The 19,088-nt window shown below is 47.7% G+C and overlaps 1 long non-coding RNA gene across 2 annotated transcripts in view; it reads left to right on the top strand.

Moving 5' to 3' along the window:
- Window positions 1-1,135: 1,135 nt before the first annotated feature.
- Window positions 1,136-19,088, top strand: part of LOC138497491 (uncharacterized) — a 285,446-nt gene continuing 267,493 nt past the window's right edge. For both annotated transcript variants that reach the window (XR_011278598.1, XR_011278597.1), the window contains exon 1: window positions 1,136-2,632. This is a non-coding gene — a long non-coding RNA (uncharacterized lncRNA). The remainder of the gene's footprint in view (window positions 2,633-19,088) is intronic.

Raw genomic sequence — 19,088 nt, 5'->3', positions numbered from 1 at the left:
AAGATCAAGTGAATGTTGGTGCCACTGCAGGACCAGGAACTGAGGTACCCACGCGCCAACCTTTACCAACATGGGTGGATGGAAATAATAAGGATTCATTGGCCTTTGTTAATGAGTGTCAAGCTCAGCTCCTGCACAGAGCCGCCATGTTTGCTACTGAAAACGCAGAAGGTGGATTTTGCGTGGAGCATGCTGGTTGGGAACACTGCACGCTGCCCTACTCCAGCACTGGAAAATTCTGCCCAGTTCTGTCAAACTTTGCACAAATGTAGATCGAATTCAAGCTCATGTTTGAGGAACGACAATCCACACAAGCTCATGGAGCCGATATCCTGGAAATGTAGGCCCCAGCTTGTTCTATCTGGAACAAACCTGCCCATAGTGACCATTGTGGTGTGTGACCCACCCATGTGTAGTGCCCATTTAAGATGGGCAGTGATGTGTGTAGCCCTGCCATGTCTGTTTCCCTTTTAAGATGGAGCCCATGCAGGCACTTGCATCAGAACGGCTGCAGACTCGCAATGAGGAACGACTGATTCTGTCTCTTATTTAGGCCTGCAGGCCCACACCGTGTGAGCAGGCCATGATGTTGTGGGGTCCTGCTGCCAGCAAGGTTGCATGGGTCTGCATGGTCAAGGGTATGGTCTGCCCTGCCCCCATCTAAGACTGGGTGTTCCCTGGCAACCCCCTGAAGCACTGGGCCTCCAGGGTGCAGGTGTCCCATAGCACCCATGGTTTCGGCTTGATGCCAATGGCCGGCCCCCACAACAATGGCGACGGGGATGAAGGACCCCATGATGCGTCCATTGCTCGAAAATACATTTTTGGGGGGAAACGGTGAGTTGGGGCCTGGATGCCGTCATGGTGTTCCCTGTATGATGAAGAGGGGGAGAAGCCCAGGTGATGTACTCAGACATAGCTCTCAACCATTTGTGTCACAAAGGCGGGTGAAAACACCCGATTTTGTTTTTGGCGGTTGAGGGCCCATTGAAATAAATGGGCATGCTGGAAGTTTGGCAGGTGAGTCAGCACTTTACGAGGCGGGCGACACCCGCCAAAAGCGTGTGAGTTGAGAGCTATGACTCAGACCAGCTGTCCTTCCATTTTGTTCAAAGAAAGGGGAGGAGGAGGCGCATCCATCGCCGTAGAAACAGTGAGGGGGTGTCATGATGATCAGAGCCCTGTCGGTGGATTCTCCCTGGCAGCGTCGCTCTGCGAAGAGGGTGCTCGTGCGGCCAGGGGAGGGTCAGCCCGCGGCTCCACGGCTTCCGCCGCCGAGAGATAAAGAAGAAGGGCACAACTGACAGTGCCTGCGGCATACCCGGAGTGCTGATTGGTGTGGGCTCCTGTCGGAAGAGGTGCATGCAATCCAATGCTCCATGGAGGCGGAATGGTAAGGAAGGCTCTGCCCTGCCGGTGAAACATCACATCGATCCCACAAAGAGAAAGTGACATCGGGTGGTAAAAGAGCTCCAGGTCGAGACAACGGGAAAATATGCATATAGTCTTCTACCCTCTCTGCCGTGGCCACAACTGTGTGGCTCCCCATTAGATCCCGCGCCCAACAGCAGGTGGTATATGGCAATGTAAACAGCGAAGCAAGCCTTGTACTGCCAAGGGAAAAGGGCAGGACACAAAAGGGGAAACAGCCGGCTCCCGATCCTAGCAGTCCCTGCATCTTCTGTATGCATGCGATGCTCCATGTGCTGCCCGGACAGAAACCACAAGTATAAACATTGCTCTGTCGACATCCAGAGGCAGGCGTGGCCTGATCCTGCCACCCAAGGCCCTTCAAGTAAGGGGACACTGACAAGAGCAGGAGCCCCAGGCAAGAGGAAGTGATCCGGCTGTGCCGCTGTACATGCGCATTCAAACATACTGCCCTGAAGAGGAGTACACACATCCTTAAGTGCCCTCATACACCAAGGAGGAGCAGGAGCACTCTGTCCCTGGAAACCAAGCAGCAACTATGCAATGGTTTGCGACCGTCGATGCCTTCTGACTCCCACTGTCCTCTACTTCCACTCAAACATCTGGTGAAGATGCAAATAATGAAAAAGAAAGATTGGCGGGTGCTGGTAGTACTCCTTCTATCTGGTGGAAGCTCTCTATGACGACACTCTGCCATCAGTGACCATATGCCGCGGTGGGGGGAACAAGAAAGAGGGTTGCAGCTCACACAAGTGCTTGTGTGTTCCCAAAGGCTTGCAGTGTCGTGCCAACAACCCCTGCAAAAGGGGGATAAAGTGTGCGGCTGGTTCCGCTCCAGGTCGAGCAAGTGCCCCGACACCTTGCCACCGATGTCACCCTGCCTGCCCAGCAAGCTGCCACTCCTGCCCTGCCAACATCAAGGGACTGATGGAACCTGAACCTGGTGCAGCTTAGACACCCTGCAACATCAAGGGACTAAGCCCATCTGGCCCCTGGTGCCCCCAGGTGAGGCTTTGCCGGTTTGTGTCCTGTACCATCAACGGACATGGACCTGTGGTAATGACTATCCTGAACGGAGACTGAAGCAACGTGAACTGGTCTCCTGCAATCCTGCAAGTGCTCGGAAGAGACTCAGCAAACGTGTGTCTAGATGCTGTGAGCCTGCATGTAGATTATATGCTTAAAGTGGTCCCAGTTAAAGGTATGTGATGCTGTCATTCAGTGGTGGAAGTTCCACTTACCCCAGGGTAAGAAAGGGTCTTGTAAAATGTGGTAGAACTGCCTCCATACCACTGGCGGTTCACCAAACATGACTGTCACCCGCTGAGTATGTTTAGAGTAAGTTAATGTGTGTTAGGTCTCCAATTATTTGAGTCCCTATGTATGTATCAGTGGCATATCCTACTATCTGTCTACCCCATAATTACCAAGCAGTATCAGTATTGTCATTCTGTAATGGGGGCTAGTGAGGGTGGGAGGGGAATCATTTATGTTTCAGCAATATTTGTTTGTTATGAAAAAGGAGGAGTGTGGTGTGTAACCCACCCAAGTGCAGTGCCCATTTAAGATGGCCAGTGATGTGTGTAGCCCTCCGATGTGTATTGCCCTTTTAAGATTGGCCATGACAGTGTCATGGCCCAAACTAATAAAAGGAGCCCCTGCAGGCACGTGCAAGAGAACGGCTACAGACTCCCAACGAGGAACGACTGAGCCTGTCTCTCATTTAGGCCTGCAGGCCCACACCGTATGAGCATGGGCCTGCAGGCCATAATGCCGTGGGGCCCTGGTACCAGCAAGGTGGCATGGGCCTGCCCTGCCCCCATCTAAGACCGGGTGTTCACTGGCAACTCCCTGAGGCACTGGGCCTCCAAGGTGCTGGTGTCCCATAGCACCCACAGGGGCTGGCTTGATGCCAAAGGACGGCCCCCACAACAACCATTTCCAAGGCGGACCCTGAGACGACACGGGGATAAGATGTTCTCAATAAGAATTGCGGCCAATTCCGCTAGTGTTCTTGTCATGGCCATCATGAAAGTCATTTAAGGGTCGCCAGAGGTTGCAACTTCGACCCGTGAGGTCTCCCTTGCTACCCCCCTAGCACCATGTGGCTCTTTGTTTCTGAAGTGGCTGGTTTTCAGGTAGCTAAAGCCGATAAGATAGCTCACTGGGTTGAGCGATGGATGCTGCAATGTCTGTGTGATCTGCAGGTTCGATTCAGCCTTTCATCCTGCTGAGGTTGATAGATGAGTACCAACACAGGTTGGGTGAAATTGGAAGTATATTTGTTATATGTGAAGCGCTAAGTGTAAGTGGTAAATGCCACTTCCTGTTTTGGCAGGGGTGGTGGAGAGGGGCCGTGAAAGGTTGTGTTGCATCGCTTCCTGTGATGTCACTTCTGGGTGGGGCCAAATGACATCACTTCCTGTGATGTCATCAGTGGTCAAGGATCATGTGATGTCGCCCGTGGCATTTTGGTGAAATGACGTCCCCGGTGGCCGTCAGCATTACATTTGTAGAATCCGGGTAAGAAGAATGTACAGTGGATAAGGGGTGCAACTTGGGTCAAATGGCCAGGGTGTGCCCCAGGCTTAAAGATACCATGGAGGGAAGACAGCCCTCACCCCAGGCAGATAAAATTGGGGTAAACCCAGCGTACTCCTTGAACACCCAAAGAATGTTTCCAGCGAAGACAGCACCTCCTAACGCTTCGGTTGCAAAGCACTGCACAGGGAAATAATCCATATGAAAATATAAAACATAAACAACAAACAAATGACGGAAAACAGACAAGAATACAGGATAAAATACCAAAGCTTCATCAGTTCATACCATACTAAATATAAACCAATCTGTAGAATCCAGGTAATTGGGGCTAGGCCAAAGAAAAGAGGTGCATTTTAAGTGCTTTTGAAGAGCAAGTACAGTAAGAAGCAAATGGGTGGAAGCCGGCAAAGCAGTGCAAGCATGGGGAGCACTACAGAGACAGATTGAACAGAAGAGCAAGCATGTGTTAAACATGGAATGCTTAGACTTCAAATATCTAAACTGCGCGTGGACCTTGATCCATCAGAGAAGGAACGTTTGTTTTAGGGATTGTTTCCATTATTTCTAGAACTAAATTGTGGTACACACAGCACTCTTTGGTTGTCTACTAGTAAAACTATTTTTTGTTTGGCCTATTAGGTAGCAGTTAAGAACCACCTACAAGCTAAAACGATTGCAACAGTACAGAGGAGAAGCACAGAGATTGTGGGCGTTGCTTGGTTATCAACCCACTCACTGCCCATGGCCATGCTAATCCCTTACGCCATTCTCACCCACTAGCTGCTCCTTCCTACCCAAAACACATCCTGCTGGGGTTTCTTTACGGTTGTTCTATCAAACAGTGACATTACACTTTGTGGTGTATAGGGCATGTCAGTGTTATTTGTGAGCATTCTCCTGAGAGTAAATGGCTTAATTTAGGTCTAACTCTGATATTCAAGTAAAAATAAAAAGGTCTTAACTAAGGGTGCCATCAGTTAATTGACTTATAAGCAGTATGTGTGCCCTCACATCTGATCCTCGCACTGTAAGCATTAGATAGACATTTGCCAGGCACTGCTGCTATGATGTCCAGGTGCTCACAATATGTCCAGCTGGTTCCATTTTATGACAATGTAATACCACTATGCCTGGTAAATGCCTAGTTCATGCATGTGCAAAAGCCCAAACTGTTGATTTTGCCAATGCTTGTTACAGAGGTTTCCTCCCGTCAAGGCATAAGCTCTCATTCTCCTCCAGAAAAGATTTAAAAAGTATAGCTGGAGCGTCAGCCAAATATGGGAACAGCACTAACAAACTTATCCTGCACCGAGTGCATTTCTAACAGCACCCGCACATCGGCAGATTCTAACGCCCATGTGAAACTGTTGATCAAAATGATCTGACATCGTTGATCATCATCAGACAGGTCAGTGCACGTTATGCTCGGCATCATGCACGCTCCATTGAATGCACGGGGGTCAACTGCTGGGAAATCCGCTCATTTTAGCAGCTGCAGAGTAAATGCCAGGGTGCCCCTCATCACTCCCCTGCCGGGTCATATGGCACAAGGTCACTGGCAAGGTCTACATGGATCCACTTTGTGTTGGCGAGGCTTGCGGTTGGACTTGCACATCTCTGATATGTGTGGGTGCAGGCACTCAGTATCCAGTGGTGGAAATGGAAAAAATGTGGGGGATCCCACAAGTGCCGGGGTTAATGTTAATGTTAATGTTAAAGGTCATTTGTACCGCGCACTATCACCACCGGAGTGGTCCCCTGGCGCTCTGGCGGCTCTGAAAGAGGGGGGGGGATGGTGGGTTAGTGGGTGGAGGCTGGAAAAGTGCAAGATTGCAGTGATGTGCTGTTGGCAGCCTCAGCCCGGTGGTTCCGTCGGCTGGGCCTGGGGTGTATGCGGCCGGTAGTCGTCGTGTGCTGATGTGCGAGTCTATGTGTTTTTTTTGTTTTGTTGTTGCAGTGTAGTGAAGTTCGTGCGGTTTGCTGCGCTAGAGGTTTGTGGTTGTGTTTGGTTTGGAGTTTGAGAGGTGTATGCAGAGAAGGAAATTGTTAATGGTATTCGTTAGTCAACTCTATCCTGGACTGAACCGTGTAATCTTACCCGATGGGATGCTTGTACACCCTGAGCCTTAGGAGGTATGTGCCCGATTTTCCATTCGAGGCCGTTTGAGGATCTAGCTGCCCCCTCCGCCCGCTCCCTTAATAACCTTGCATGCTCCTCCCCCCCTCCACATGACTAGCGTCGCTGCTAGTGTCCATACACCCGGTTGTGTGGTGATTGGTGGTATATTGTCTGTTCCACAGCCTCGTGGGACCTAGTTGTGGCTGTAAGGGCGGTGGGGGATGGTAAGGGTTGGCTGGAGTAGTTGTATCCGTTTCTCTGTGTCTCGCGGGTGGACCCCTGTGTCCAGCGTCAGCCCTGTTGGTGCCCCGGGTACTTCTGTCGGTTCTAGCGGTTTGTCACTGTCCTTTTTTGATGATTCGTTTGTCTTGTTGTTGTTTTGGTTTTAGTCTCCGGTGTTGAAGAGGTAGGTTTTTAGTAATTTTCTGAATTTAAGGTGGTCTTTGGTGTTCCTTATTAATTTTGGGATGTTGTTCCAGGTTTTCGCGGCTAGGTGGTAGAAAGCGGTGCCTCCGAGTTTCTTCTTGATGTAAGGTTTTTGTTCCAGTCGGATTTCGTTGGTTGACCTGAGTGGTCTCGTTGGCTTGTAGATTGTTATTTTTTTTTGTAGGAATTCAGCTCCTTGTCCGCTGATTGCCCTGTGCGTTATGCACATTGTTTTGAAGATGATACGCTGTTTTACTGGGAGCCAGTGTAGTGTTTTTAGGGCCGGGGTGATGTGGTCTCTTCTGGATAGTTTGAGGAGTGGTCTGGCTGCAGTGTTTTGGATCCGTTGTAGCTTCTTCAGTAGGTATTCCGGTATACCGAGGTAGAGGCTGTTTGCATAGTCGATACTTGACATGATGAGGCCGACGATGGTGAGTGTTTGAGATGGTGGGGGAGGAGTTGGGGGGGCAAAGGGAGCGTGGTCTAGAGGGGGCAGGGTTGGTAGTGGCCATCCAGTCAGATAAATACTTCAAAAAAGAAAGAAAAAAAAGCGCCCACAAAGGCAACATTGCCTTTTACCGCCGGCCAGGGCTTTAAGTGGGACGGGGCCTGCCAGGGCTCAGCCCCAGCAGGCTCCGAAATTTCGATTTGAGGCGGGGCCCTGTGGGGCCCACTAATCTCCCCTGCCAGCCCCGGCCACTACACGAAAAGGATTTTTTTCTTAAGCCTGAAGCTCTCGCTCGTGTGCGAAAGCTTCAGGCTCCAGAAAAAAAATGCCTTTCAGCCATAATGGTGGCGTCGCACCTGCGAGGCATCCCTTTAATCAAGTGATGCACGTGGGCCGGCGCCACCATTATGGAGAAAACGTGAGGCCGTTGGAAGCAGAGGCCTTGCTTTCTAAATACTGAAGCTCCCGCAAATTCGCGGGAGTTTCAGTCTTAAGGAACAGGGCCTCTGCTTCCAGGGGCCTCACCTTTTCAGCCTTAATGGTGACGCTGCCCCTACCCAGCTGGCAAGGGGCAGCGCCATGATTAAGGCTGAATAGGCGAGGCCCTGTCCCCTGCCAGGCAAGCCTATAGAAAATAAATGCAGAGAAGGGGGAGAGGGTGTTGATCACTACAAAAGGCTGCCTGGCAGGGGTGCCAGTGGCCCATTGAGCCGGGGCTCCTCAGGGGAGCGTGGCCTAACGGACCAGCAGGACCCCTGCAGTTAGGCCAGGCCTCCTTGATGAGCCCTGGCTCATTGTGTTGTGCCAAAAAAAGAAAACGAAAAAAAAAAAACGCCCGCGAGGGCAGCATTGCCTTTTATGCTGCTCTGGCACTGGTGTGTAAAGCACAATGCCAAAGCCGGTAAACGGCAATGCTGCCGTCGCAGACGCGTTTTTTTTTCTTCTTTTTTCCAGCGTGGTTCATGGGCTTGGGTGGCCGACTCTGGCCGTATCCCGAGATCCGGCTACACATCTGGTGCCGGATCTCGGATCCGCCGAGAGCCGGCCCAATGACCAGCACTGTCAGTATCTCACTACAGCCCACGTGGGGTTGCCATGCATCACTGCTGCAAGGGAGGCTGGGGATTTAAATGCCAAGATGAAAATAGACTGTGGGCGGTGCCAGTTTATAGTCAAAAAGTCGAAATACAAAAAGTCGAAAGTCATAATGTCGAAAACAAAAAGTCGAAAACAAAAAATTTGAATGTCTATTTTTGTATGTTTTTTGTTCAAAACGGGGGGTTGAACCCCCCGCACACCCTCCCCTTTTTTTTGTTTTACCCCTTTTTTTATTAACGAATCCCAAAAAAAACATAAATAAAAAAATAAAACATTCGACTTTTTTCGACATTTTTGTTATTCAACTTTATTTTTTCGACTTTTTGACTGCCCACCAGCGGTGCCTCCCTTAGTTCCACCAGGAGTACTATCCAGAAAAAAAGCAATCAACTTCTTAGATCATGTTTCATAAAATGTCTTTGTAGGTTGCGTGAAAATACTTTTGGCGCACTCCCAGTGGTTTACACAGAGCCCTATAGGTAAGGGGCGTATGAGCCACTTTTATTCCCTAAAAACAGGCAAATACTCCCAAAAAATAAAATGAGTGAGTACAAATATTCCCAACAAAAAATAGGAAACAGACACTTCAGGCATTCTGCCCCTGCTTTCACCCAGACAGTTCCATGGATATGTTTGGACCAATAGAACACGTAGGACCAGAGGAGGAAAACTGCTATTATTACTGCCTGATGGGAAGAAGTAAACGTGTATTTTATGTGCATGAATAACCAGGTGCAAAGAAATAATTATTACAAAAACATTTCCAGCGAAAACATTTTTACTTGTTTATAAAAATACTACCATTGAGAAATGGACTTGCATTTTTACTCCCCCAAAAACTAATTTTACTCCAAACTTTACAAAATTGGGATTAAATTACCATCACTTCAAAATCTCGTCTGGAGCACTGTCTACACACGCACAAAGGGTGCGTTAATCCGACCCTCGAGGGCCATGAACAGGTCACATTTTCAGGATAGCCATGCTCAATGCACGTGAGAAGAGTGTGCGTGGGAAATGATGCACAATACCAATGGTGGTCCTGAAAACCTGAAAGGTTTGTAGGCTCAAGGGCCAGAGCATTGCACTACTGGCTACACAGTGCACTTGCACCTTCGTTCAGCCTTGAGGATAGCCCAGGGGCAACGCGTTTGTCTTGGAAGCAAGATAACGCATAGCAACCCAGGTTCGAATCCCGGTCTCGCACTTAGAAACTGGTCTCTGGTTTATCATTTTAAAGAGGGTAGGTATTACATGTAGAGGACAGCAGCCACTAACCCCTACGTGTCCCATTGCACTCGCCATGTAAATTGGATTGTTATGTGGTAGGGGTGTAGATAAGGCACAGGAATCCTGGTAGAGAAAAGGTTCCTGTGCCTTTTACGCCCTACTGTGCCGAAATGACTACTCCTGTGCCGGAGTGCAGGATCAGTTGGAGGCTTAACCGCCAAATCAGCCCCACACTACTATCAAACCAGCAGTGATCCCAATCATAAAGGTGAAACAGAAATAGCCCAACAGGTATCCCTCCTTTGCCATCTGTGGTAGCCCAGCCCGGGTACAGGCTACATTCTTGAGGAGGGGTGTGAGCTGATAGCAGTAACAACCCACTCAAGTTAAGTGGTGTCCAGTCAATTGGTCGACAGCAAACTGGTCGACAGGACATTTGGTCGACACCATTTGGTCGAATGCCAAATGGTCGAATTTTTTTTTTTATATATATATATATGTTTTGTGGGTTTTCGTGTGTCGAAAAAAAAAAAATAGAAAAAAAAGGGGGTTGAGGGGGGGACCCCCCCAAAAAAAAAAAAAAAAAAAGTGTAAAAAAAAAAAAAAAAAAAATTCGACCATTTGGCATTCGACCAAATGGTGTCGACCAATTGTCCTGTCGACCAAATTTTTTCGACCAATTGACTGGGAACCAAGTTAAGTGCAATGGTCCAAAATGAAATAATGGTCAATGAAGGTTCCCTAACAACAAAGACTTTTTTATTAAACAATAAAAAGCAATCAAACCAACTACAAAACACCAGAGGAACCGAGCCCTATAAATAAAACACAGAGAAGGCCCTCTCCTTTAAAAGGCAAAATGCCACAGAGGATTGGTTCAAAGCATACCTTCTGTAAGGGGTCCAATCATTGTTCTTGTTGTCCTTTGCCTTATTAAAACCATAGTACCTTTCCCGCAGGAAATTAAGTGGACAAGGAAAAGAAAGAGCCCTAACAGAAACCAAGATGGCGGGACGGTACCCTTCTATGGGCCTACCTACCTTCTCTGACTTCGGCCCTTTCCCAGGCCTTTTGACTTCAAAGAGACTCTGGTAGTCAGCAAACTGGTGCGAAGGAGGCTTTGTTAAGTCAATGCTGCCCCTAAAACACTATTACCAAGAGACCTCATGGGAGACATGCCTATGCTGTAGGGGGGAGGTGTTACCCAGAGAATCAAAGGGGCTCACAGGCTGGTGCAATATCAAATTGTAGTGGCTATATAACTGTGTGTCCTTAGTAGTCACCATGCCACAATAAGGCATGGTTTATATTTAAATATGTGCCATTAGACTGAATAATGCATGCAATAATTATAATTTAGTTCTGAGGTGCAGAAGATGTAAAAAGTCACCTCTACCTGCAGGTGTCCCAGCAGCTGTCAGGAATGCACATGTGACCTTTGAACCAGCTGTGCCAGAGTAGAGCTGGGGCTGTAGATTTCAGGGGACTTGTTACATGTGAAAGGGTTGGGGGATTTATGCTGTCAGGGGGAAAGGGCACCCCACCAAAGCTTGGGTAGGCAGCCAACGAGCCTGTTTTAGCTGATTATACCCTGAAGGCGGAGTGAGGGAGTTTGGGGGGCCCAGTCCCTGAACCCCCCGATTGTGCCATGCATACTTGTAATGGTGCCAATGTGTGTCGCACCATACCTTCCTGCTTCTTTTCTGGCCAGGGTTTTTTAATCATTTTTGCAGAACCGCCGGCTTGATTCGACTGTAGCAGACATCTCTGCAAGTGGAAACTGGAAGGCCAGAAGCAAGTCCTGTTTCTCTGACACACCCAACCTGTGGACAAGAACACCAAGTTCCTGGGGCTGCAGGAAGGAGACGTGCCGCGCAGAGGCCAGCAAGACTGAGCAATGGAAGTGTCACGAATGGGGCCAAATGAGACTTTTGAAATCATGGGCCAGTGTAATGCAGCCCTCAGGAAAAGAAAAGGTTAGATTGACCAAAGTGGTCAAGTGACGGTAGGGATCAACGGGGTGGGGGAGGAGGCAATAGAGAATGGAAGTCTAATAAATAAGGCCTGCACACACAAACATTGATGAAGGGTGTTTTGGTGAGATCAGGAGGCGAGTTGGTGGACCAAGCGACCAGGTGGAGGTTGGAACAGAGTGTTAATGAGTAGCTGGAAATATTGGTAAAGAGTGCAGGTAATGTTTTGTGTGCGAGAGAGAGTGGTACCAAGTGTGAGAGAGTGGAGTAGCTGTTGAGAAAGTGAGTGTGAGAAAGAGTGGGAGTAGAGAGATGGACTGTGGGGGAGATAGGAGAAAGTGAGAGTAGAGGGTGAAGACAGAGTGTATGGTGAGATTGAGAGAGTGGAAGTGAGAGTGAAAGAGAAAGGAAACAGGCGTCGAATGCGAGGTTGGAGAATAAGTTGCAGTAGCAGGAGGAAGAGAGTGATAAGGGAGGAGAGAGAGAGAGAGAGAGAGGGGAGAAGGGTCAGAGGGACAGATTGTCAGAGAACAGTATGGAGTAGCAGGAGGGAGCAAGAAAAAAAGGAGGAGAGAAAAAAAGGACAGCGAGGCAAAAAAAATAAGACAGAGCAGCACGAGAAATAGAGCGCTATAAATCAAAGCGACAGACAAACTTAGAGAGAAAGATAGGAGGGAGAATTCTGAGTGAGTGGGAGAGAGAATAGAAGGAGTAGTAGGAATTAAAAATAGAGGCAAGGAAGAGAATAGGACAGAGAAGGAGAGAGGGGAGTATTAGCAAAAGAGGAAGAGGGACCAGAGCAGGGAGAGGAAAGAGAGAGTGGGAGAGGAAAGAGAGTGAGAGAGAAAGAAGGCTACGGCCTTTAGGCCCACCATTGAATTATGGGATAGCACTAGGTAGTAGGGGTTATCGAACTGGCTGAGGGTAAGGAAGCCTGGACTATTGTGCCTCCACAGGAGGACGGGGGATAGACCAGGGACTCCCTTTAGTCTGATGTCCTGCAGTGCAGTCATTGTCAGCCAAGTTGTAACATTTGACAATACAAAACCTTGAACTAGCGAACTGCATCCTTGAATTCTTAAAAAGCTGTCTGTGAAATACATCAAAGGAGCATTTATACTATACTTAGTTATGGAGCATTTATGAAAGGGGTCCTGGTTAGCAGGCCCCCCTTTCACAAACAAATGTCCTGCATCATTTAATTTACTAAGAATCAAAAAAGCTCAGGCTATCCCACCCTTGCAGCCCGACAATCAGTCACACCTACCAAAAAACACTCAGTAAAGCCGGCTGTCATGTGCGTGCATGGTGGTCAGCATTACAATGAATCCTTATAAATTCAGCCTGCCTCTTACAGGTGTCGAATGGAGGTGGAATCTATAGGGATTCAAGCATCTAAACTTGATACTGGGGAGATTGGGGCAGATTTCATGCAGAGAGCTAGGGCGTCAGGCTGAGTGGACGTTATGCTCCGCCTCCCAGCTCTATGCATTACATCCTTTCAAAAGGGCATGGATCACATTTCACAGGCAGAGTTCTTGTCTGCGCCTATCCTACAAATGCCATTTCATATCCAATATGATGCTGGCCATTGCACGGCAAGATCAAAATAAGCAATGACGTCTGCTAGAACCTCCTACCACTGAGCTGATATTTAGGAGCCGCTTTAGGGAAGCAGAAGGACTTGCTCCTTTATGGTTGGTTGAAACCTCCCCTATGTACTTTCCCCCTGGCCATTCCACCCACCTGGTATTCACTCTCTGTCCCAATGTTATTTATTTTAATTTTTGTTAAGCGCTCGCCTCGGTCTCGGAGCACCTTACATGGTTTAAACATTGGGTGGGAGTTGAAAATGAAGATACAAAATATTTTCAGGAAAGGGTAGGAAGATTAGGATAGACAAGTGATGGCAGTGGAGGAGGGCAGTGGTATGTGTTGTGAAAGAGGTATGTTTTGAGGCTTTTTCTGAAAGTGGTGATATTGGACGCCAGGTAATGTGCGTAGGTGTGTTCCATGCCCTGGGTGCCCAGAGGGTAAATGCTTGTTTTTGCGTGCATGGGAGTTTGCAGAGTGGAACATGTAAAAGGCGTTGGCTGGCGTCTCTGGTGTTCGTGTGTGTGATAGGTTTGAGTTTGTCATGAAGGTAAGATGGAGTTTTGAGGTGGATGGCTTTGAATACAATGAAGAGTTCTCTGAAGGGATTTCTTTGGGGTACAGGGAGCCAGTGGAGCTCGGTAAGAGCGGGAGTGATGTGTGAATGTCTGGGTAGGTGGAGGATGTGTCTGGCTGCTGCGTTTCGTATGGCTTACAGGAGGGAAAGGGTGTTGTTGGGGAGTCCAGTGAGAAGAACATTTCCATAGTCCAGCTTAGAGAGAACCAGTGCTTTGACTGTGGTGCGGAAGTAGGCAGGCGGAAGGATATGTCCGTTTTTGCATAGGAGGTGTAGTTGTAGATTGCATGTTTTGGTGACAGCGGCTATGTGGTGTGTGAAGGAAAGTTGCCGGTCAGTGGTTAAGCCAAGGGATTTAACTGGTATGGAGAGGGATATGTGTGGGTTGTCCATGGCGAGTTCTTGGATCCAGGGTGTGAGGTCGGGTTTCTGCCTTGGAAGGGCAAATGAACGGGTATTCTGTTTTGGAAGGGTTGTGTTTGAGAAAGTGGGTGGCCATCCAGTTGGTGACGGTGGAAAGACAGGGTTTGAGGGTGTGGAGTTGTGAAGGGGATGAAATGTGTATTTTTGTGTCTCATCTGCGTATTGGTGGAAATTAACTTTGTGTTTGCCAAGGGTCTGTCCAAGGGATTCAACATATAGGTTGAGGAGGAGTGGAGATATGCAGGAGTCTTGCAGGACCCCATACTTGACAGGGGCGGGGTCTGATCGATAAAGGGGTATGGAGATAAAGTGTGTCCTGTCAGTGAAAAAGGAGGTGAACCAGTCGAGTACAGCGCCAGAGAGATTAATCTTGTGAACTAGGATGTCTAGTAGAATGGTGTGGTTATGGTGTTGAAGGATGCTCGAGGAGTAAGAGTAGTGCTGTGTGTCCTTTGTGATGCTGTGGAGGTCATCGAGGATGTGAAGAGTAGCGGTCTCAGTGCTGTGTCCAGGCCGAAAGCCAGATTGAAAGGCGTTGAGTAGGTCATTTGTGGTGATGTGTTATTGCAGTTGGGTAGTTACAAAGTGTTCCATGATTCTGGCGAGGTATGGTAGGATAGTAATTGGGTATTCATTTTTGGGGATTGTGGGGTCGAGAGATTTTTTTTTTTAAAGGAGGGATGAGATTTGAACCTTTTTGAGTGCAGTGGGGATGGTACCATGCGTGAGACAGATGATGATGTTGAGAAGTGGGGAGCTAGGATGATGCTGCAATTGGAAGCAGCTTGAGGTGGGAATGCATCATCCAGGAAGTGTGCAGGTTTTATTTTGGCAGTGGGGGTGATGAGGGTGTCGGTGTCGATACGTTGGAAGGTGTCCAATGTGTTGGAAGGTTTGGGAGTGGGGAATGTGAGTGGGAGAGCTGAAGGGAGGGTTGCCCTGATGTTGTGTATTTTAGAGTTGAAGTAGTTCATGAGGGAGTTCCAAACTGCAGTGGATGGCGGTGTGGCAGGTGTGGATGGTGGTTTAGAGCGGGGTCTTGATGATGTTGAATCATTTCTGAGTACGATTAGTGGTGGATTGGATTTCTTGGAAGTAATGGGTGACTTTGGCATTGCGTATGGCTGTTTTATATTTTTTATGGCAGTGTCTGAGGGGTGTCCTAGTTGAGGGGCATGTGTTCTTTTGCCAGGCTCTTTCTGAATGTCTGACTTCCTGCTTGATAGAAAGGAGGGAACTGTTGAGCCATGGTTTGTGGTGTGGGGTTTTGTGATTTGAGGGGTGCAATTGTGTCGAGTGCCTGTGTGATGATGATGTTGTATTGGTGGAGTAGGATGGAGGGATGTGCATGTGGGGAGGCAGAGTGGTATGAGTGGTGTTAAGGCTCTGTCTGTAATGTGCTTTCTTTGTCTGGCTGGAGGTTAGAGGGGTGTGTGGCAGGTGGTGGGATTTTGTGTGGTAGCATGAGCGTGGCAAAGTGGTCAGACCAGGATATCCAGATTCGATTATCCACAGAGACATCATTTCTGCTTGCGATCAAATCATCTAAGGTGTTGCCAGCAATGTGTGTGGCATAGTTGATGAGTTGTGTTAGGTCATAAGGGGTGAGTGGAGCGAAGACAGTCTTTAGTATGGGATTGGTGTCTTGAAGGGAACTACCGGGTTGAAGTCGCCAATGTAGATGTTGTTGCAGGTGGAGGTGTGGTTGTCAGTAGTGAAGTCAGCCCAGTCGGTGTGGATGTTGGGATTTTGTGTAGCAAGGCGATAAATGAGGGGGAGATAGGTGGGCTGTTGGTGCGATGCAGGGGAGCAAGTGAGAGTGCTTCAAAGGCTGTGTATGGGGTGTGCGGGATTACTAAGTGTGAGTGTAATTTTCTATATGATGGCGATGCCACCACCTTGCTTATATGTGCAATCTCTGTGGTGGATGAGATAGTGTGGGGCAAGCATATCAGGGATAATAGGTGTGTGGTGGGGTTTGAGACATGTTTCTGTAAGGAAGAGTATATCTGGGGAGTGTGTGTTAATGAGTTCATTAATTTCATGTGTGCAAGCAGGTGCTGAATGACAGTTGAGAAGAATACAGGTGTATGTAATTAGTTGTTTTAATTGAGTGTTGTGTAGGAGTTTAATTTGAATGTTGATGATGTATGTAAGACGTTTTTGTGGCAACCTGTGTCAAACAGGGGCTACCAGGAAGGACAGAATGAAAAAGACAAGGTTATAGCAGAAACCCTTAGCTCGGTCTTCTCTTAGCTCTGGACGCCCAAAGGATAGTACTTATATTCAAAGTAACCCGGAAGTAACTTTGTTAGAGTTTTCTTGGGCAGTCTCTAGATCAATCCTGAATGCTTCTTCTGGGCCCCCTGGCCTCTGCAGGCAGATTCAGATAGATGGAAATAGTGCTTCTGGTAGTGTTGGGTAGAGCTCTGTGTTGCTCCTAGCTCAGTTGAAGCTCCTTTTGCAGGTGGAAAGACCTTCCAAAGATGGTGGTTTTGGGGTCAGAGGTCACAAAGACTCTTTTTATTAGCACATTATTGTCATTGTTAAATCCGTGGGACTAGTTTCAAGTTGGGAGCATTAAAGTAGATCCTTTCTTTGACTCCGAGTTGACAGCAATAGACATGATCTAGACAAAAGATGTGTGGGGACTGTTCATTACCTTGAGTGAGCAGGAGGAGTGGAAAGATATTCTGGTATCTTCTAAATGGAGCCACTTCCAAAATGAGGTGGTGGCCCACCACACTATGGAGGACAAGGACCTCTTGAAAATGACCAAGGCGTGGGTTGCTGGTAGCAGACCGAGCAAAAGACTTCAGAATAAATGGGATTGTGCACTAAACAACAAATGTCGAAATCAGTGATAATGATGTAATGACAAACAGTAAAAATTCCAAAATGATAAAAGACTGAAATTACTCAAATGCTGCAAAAAACAATCTTGCCCTCTCCTGCCTCCCCCCTCTCACCCTCCCCCTTCCCTCCTCCTACCATTCTTCACCATTCCCCTCCTATCCACTCCATCTCCCCTTCCCTACCTATCCCTTTCAGTTAAATACTCTTTTCACTGTTTTGTTGATTGATTCATAATGTATTTGCATCAACTGTTATATTGTTTGTTTATGTATTATGTTGTTCAATTGTACAGCGCTTTGGCATAAGGCGCTTAATAAATCAATAAATACAAAATACAGGATGCATAAAATGGTTGACAAGTTTAAAAAAATAAATGAAAATGTTCAGAAGAATACAACTTCAAAAATACAGTAATATTTCAGCAGGAAGATCTCATATGGCGAATCTGCCCAAGCAGCTCATCATACATCACCTACCTTCTGGCAAGTGAGCCCCTCTACACATAGATGATGTGGACTCAACTAGTCTGGGCCCTTGCGGGCACTGCTCATCGTTCTGAACTCCCTCGCAGGACTGGGTATCAAGACAGTAATGTTGCATCAATGATCATCTAGGGCTGGGGCACATTTGGTAAATTCTCTGTTATGGGTGTTAGAGTATGCCACACATTATGATTCCAGAATTTTCAGTACAGCTGTCACTTAGTAGCAGGTGCAGTTTTAAGCACCCAATGGATGCCAATAAAAGTGTATCCTTGGTCAAAACGTGCTGCCAATCAATAGGGTATGGTTGTCAGACACACGGGTCATTTTCGTAGTTCCCCAGATTGGTAAACAAGAGGCAGAAGACAGGCATCTTCTCCGATCAGGGGGACTGTCTTCATTTTTGCAGGCACGGAACAAGATATACAGATATGGGTTTCTGCCAAGCCGTCTAGCTGAAACTGCAAACAACTTTGGTTTGGTTTGGTCCAGCGCCAGGTTGTCACTTTCATGCTAACATGAAATTGAGCAAAAAAGATCACAGCAAGCCTTCCAAGCTATTTAAGGGACGATAGGGACAATGGATTGGGCTTTTCCTAAGCCCCTATACATACAATACAGGGTCTCACCTCGCCTATACCAGGGAACATGGCTTCTGAAAGTGGGAGATTTCTCCTAGTAGTATGCCAAAGGGTTTATCCAAATGCAATCTTCCTTCTCTAGACTGGGAAAAGAGATTTGAAGAAACTGCCTCACTACAATGGCCCAGGAGGGACAAATAAAACTCAGTAACCAGCCTCAGTTAAAAGGGAAAAAGAGATGGATGGGAAAAGATGAATGATGGTTCTTCTGCATTCAATACCACAAAAGTGGCATGCAGAATCTTAAAGTATCTATTTTCTTGCTATTCAAGCACATAAATATATTTTGTGTGGGCCCGCGCACACACGCAACGCTGTTAAAGATTTATAATTCGACGTACACTAAAAGTGTGCCTGTTACCACACCAGTGAGCCTGGCAAAGCCGTGAGAATACATAATGGGCGAGGTAGCCTGCACCCCTCCACAAAACTGGAGCAGTGTCCTCGATTGGGCCAGAGAAGTAGGCGGGGAAAGCAAAAAAGACAGGGCCTCATTACAAGTTTTGCAGTGTGGGAAAAGTGCTGATAAAAGTAGCTGCAATTTTGTGACCAACACTTTTCCCGCACCGCAAAAATACAAATTTGACGGTGGGGGTTACCTGATTTACCTCTAGCCAAGACTTGGAGGTAAACCAGGCCGCCACTGGCAAAAAACTGCTGGTATTTCCAACAGCAGTATCACCGGTGCAGGACATACCCACAATCCCCTCCTTAGAATCCCATGGGACTCCATGGAATGGCGATTTACCGGTATTCCAGCTGCCTGTAATATCCTGGTAATTCTGTGATATCAGGTGGCAGAAACGGTAATACCATTTGCCGGTAGCCCACCGGAATTAACGGCGGGATCCTGGCAAAGCTGTAATGACCCCCAGTGTGCTATTTGGTGAGACGCCCTGCAAACATACAGAGAAACCTGCAACCAGCATAGAGACAAAGCAAAGCACCTTGAAACACTTGCGTATAGGCGCATTATAAATGCCATATCATATCATAATAAGCAGGATTCTGACTAGGTGGCCTTGCAGGCAGAACGCTCTGGGAATCCTCTCATTCCTAAAAGCAAAATCTTTCGCTGCAGGAGATGTGGGGCTCTTCAGAGGCTTTCCCTGAGCACTGAGCCTAGTTGCTCAATGAGAAGCAGACATCGACATAGACGACGGATGTGGCGCTGACAAGTAAAAAAATGAGCAAGAGTAGTGATAGCCACCAGGAATGATGATGGGGGGCGGGGAGGGCACCTTGTT

Source organism: Ambystoma mexicanum, chromosome 5q (genome assembly GCF_040938575.1).
Source record: "Ambystoma mexicanum isolate Mex_15411 chromosome 5q, UKY_AmexF1_1, whole genome shotgun sequence".
NCBI classification, from domain to species: Eukaryota; Metazoa; Chordata; class Amphibia; order Caudata; family Ambystomatidae; genus Ambystoma; species Ambystoma mexicanum.
This window is presented reverse-complemented; position numbering and strand designations above follow the sequence as displayed.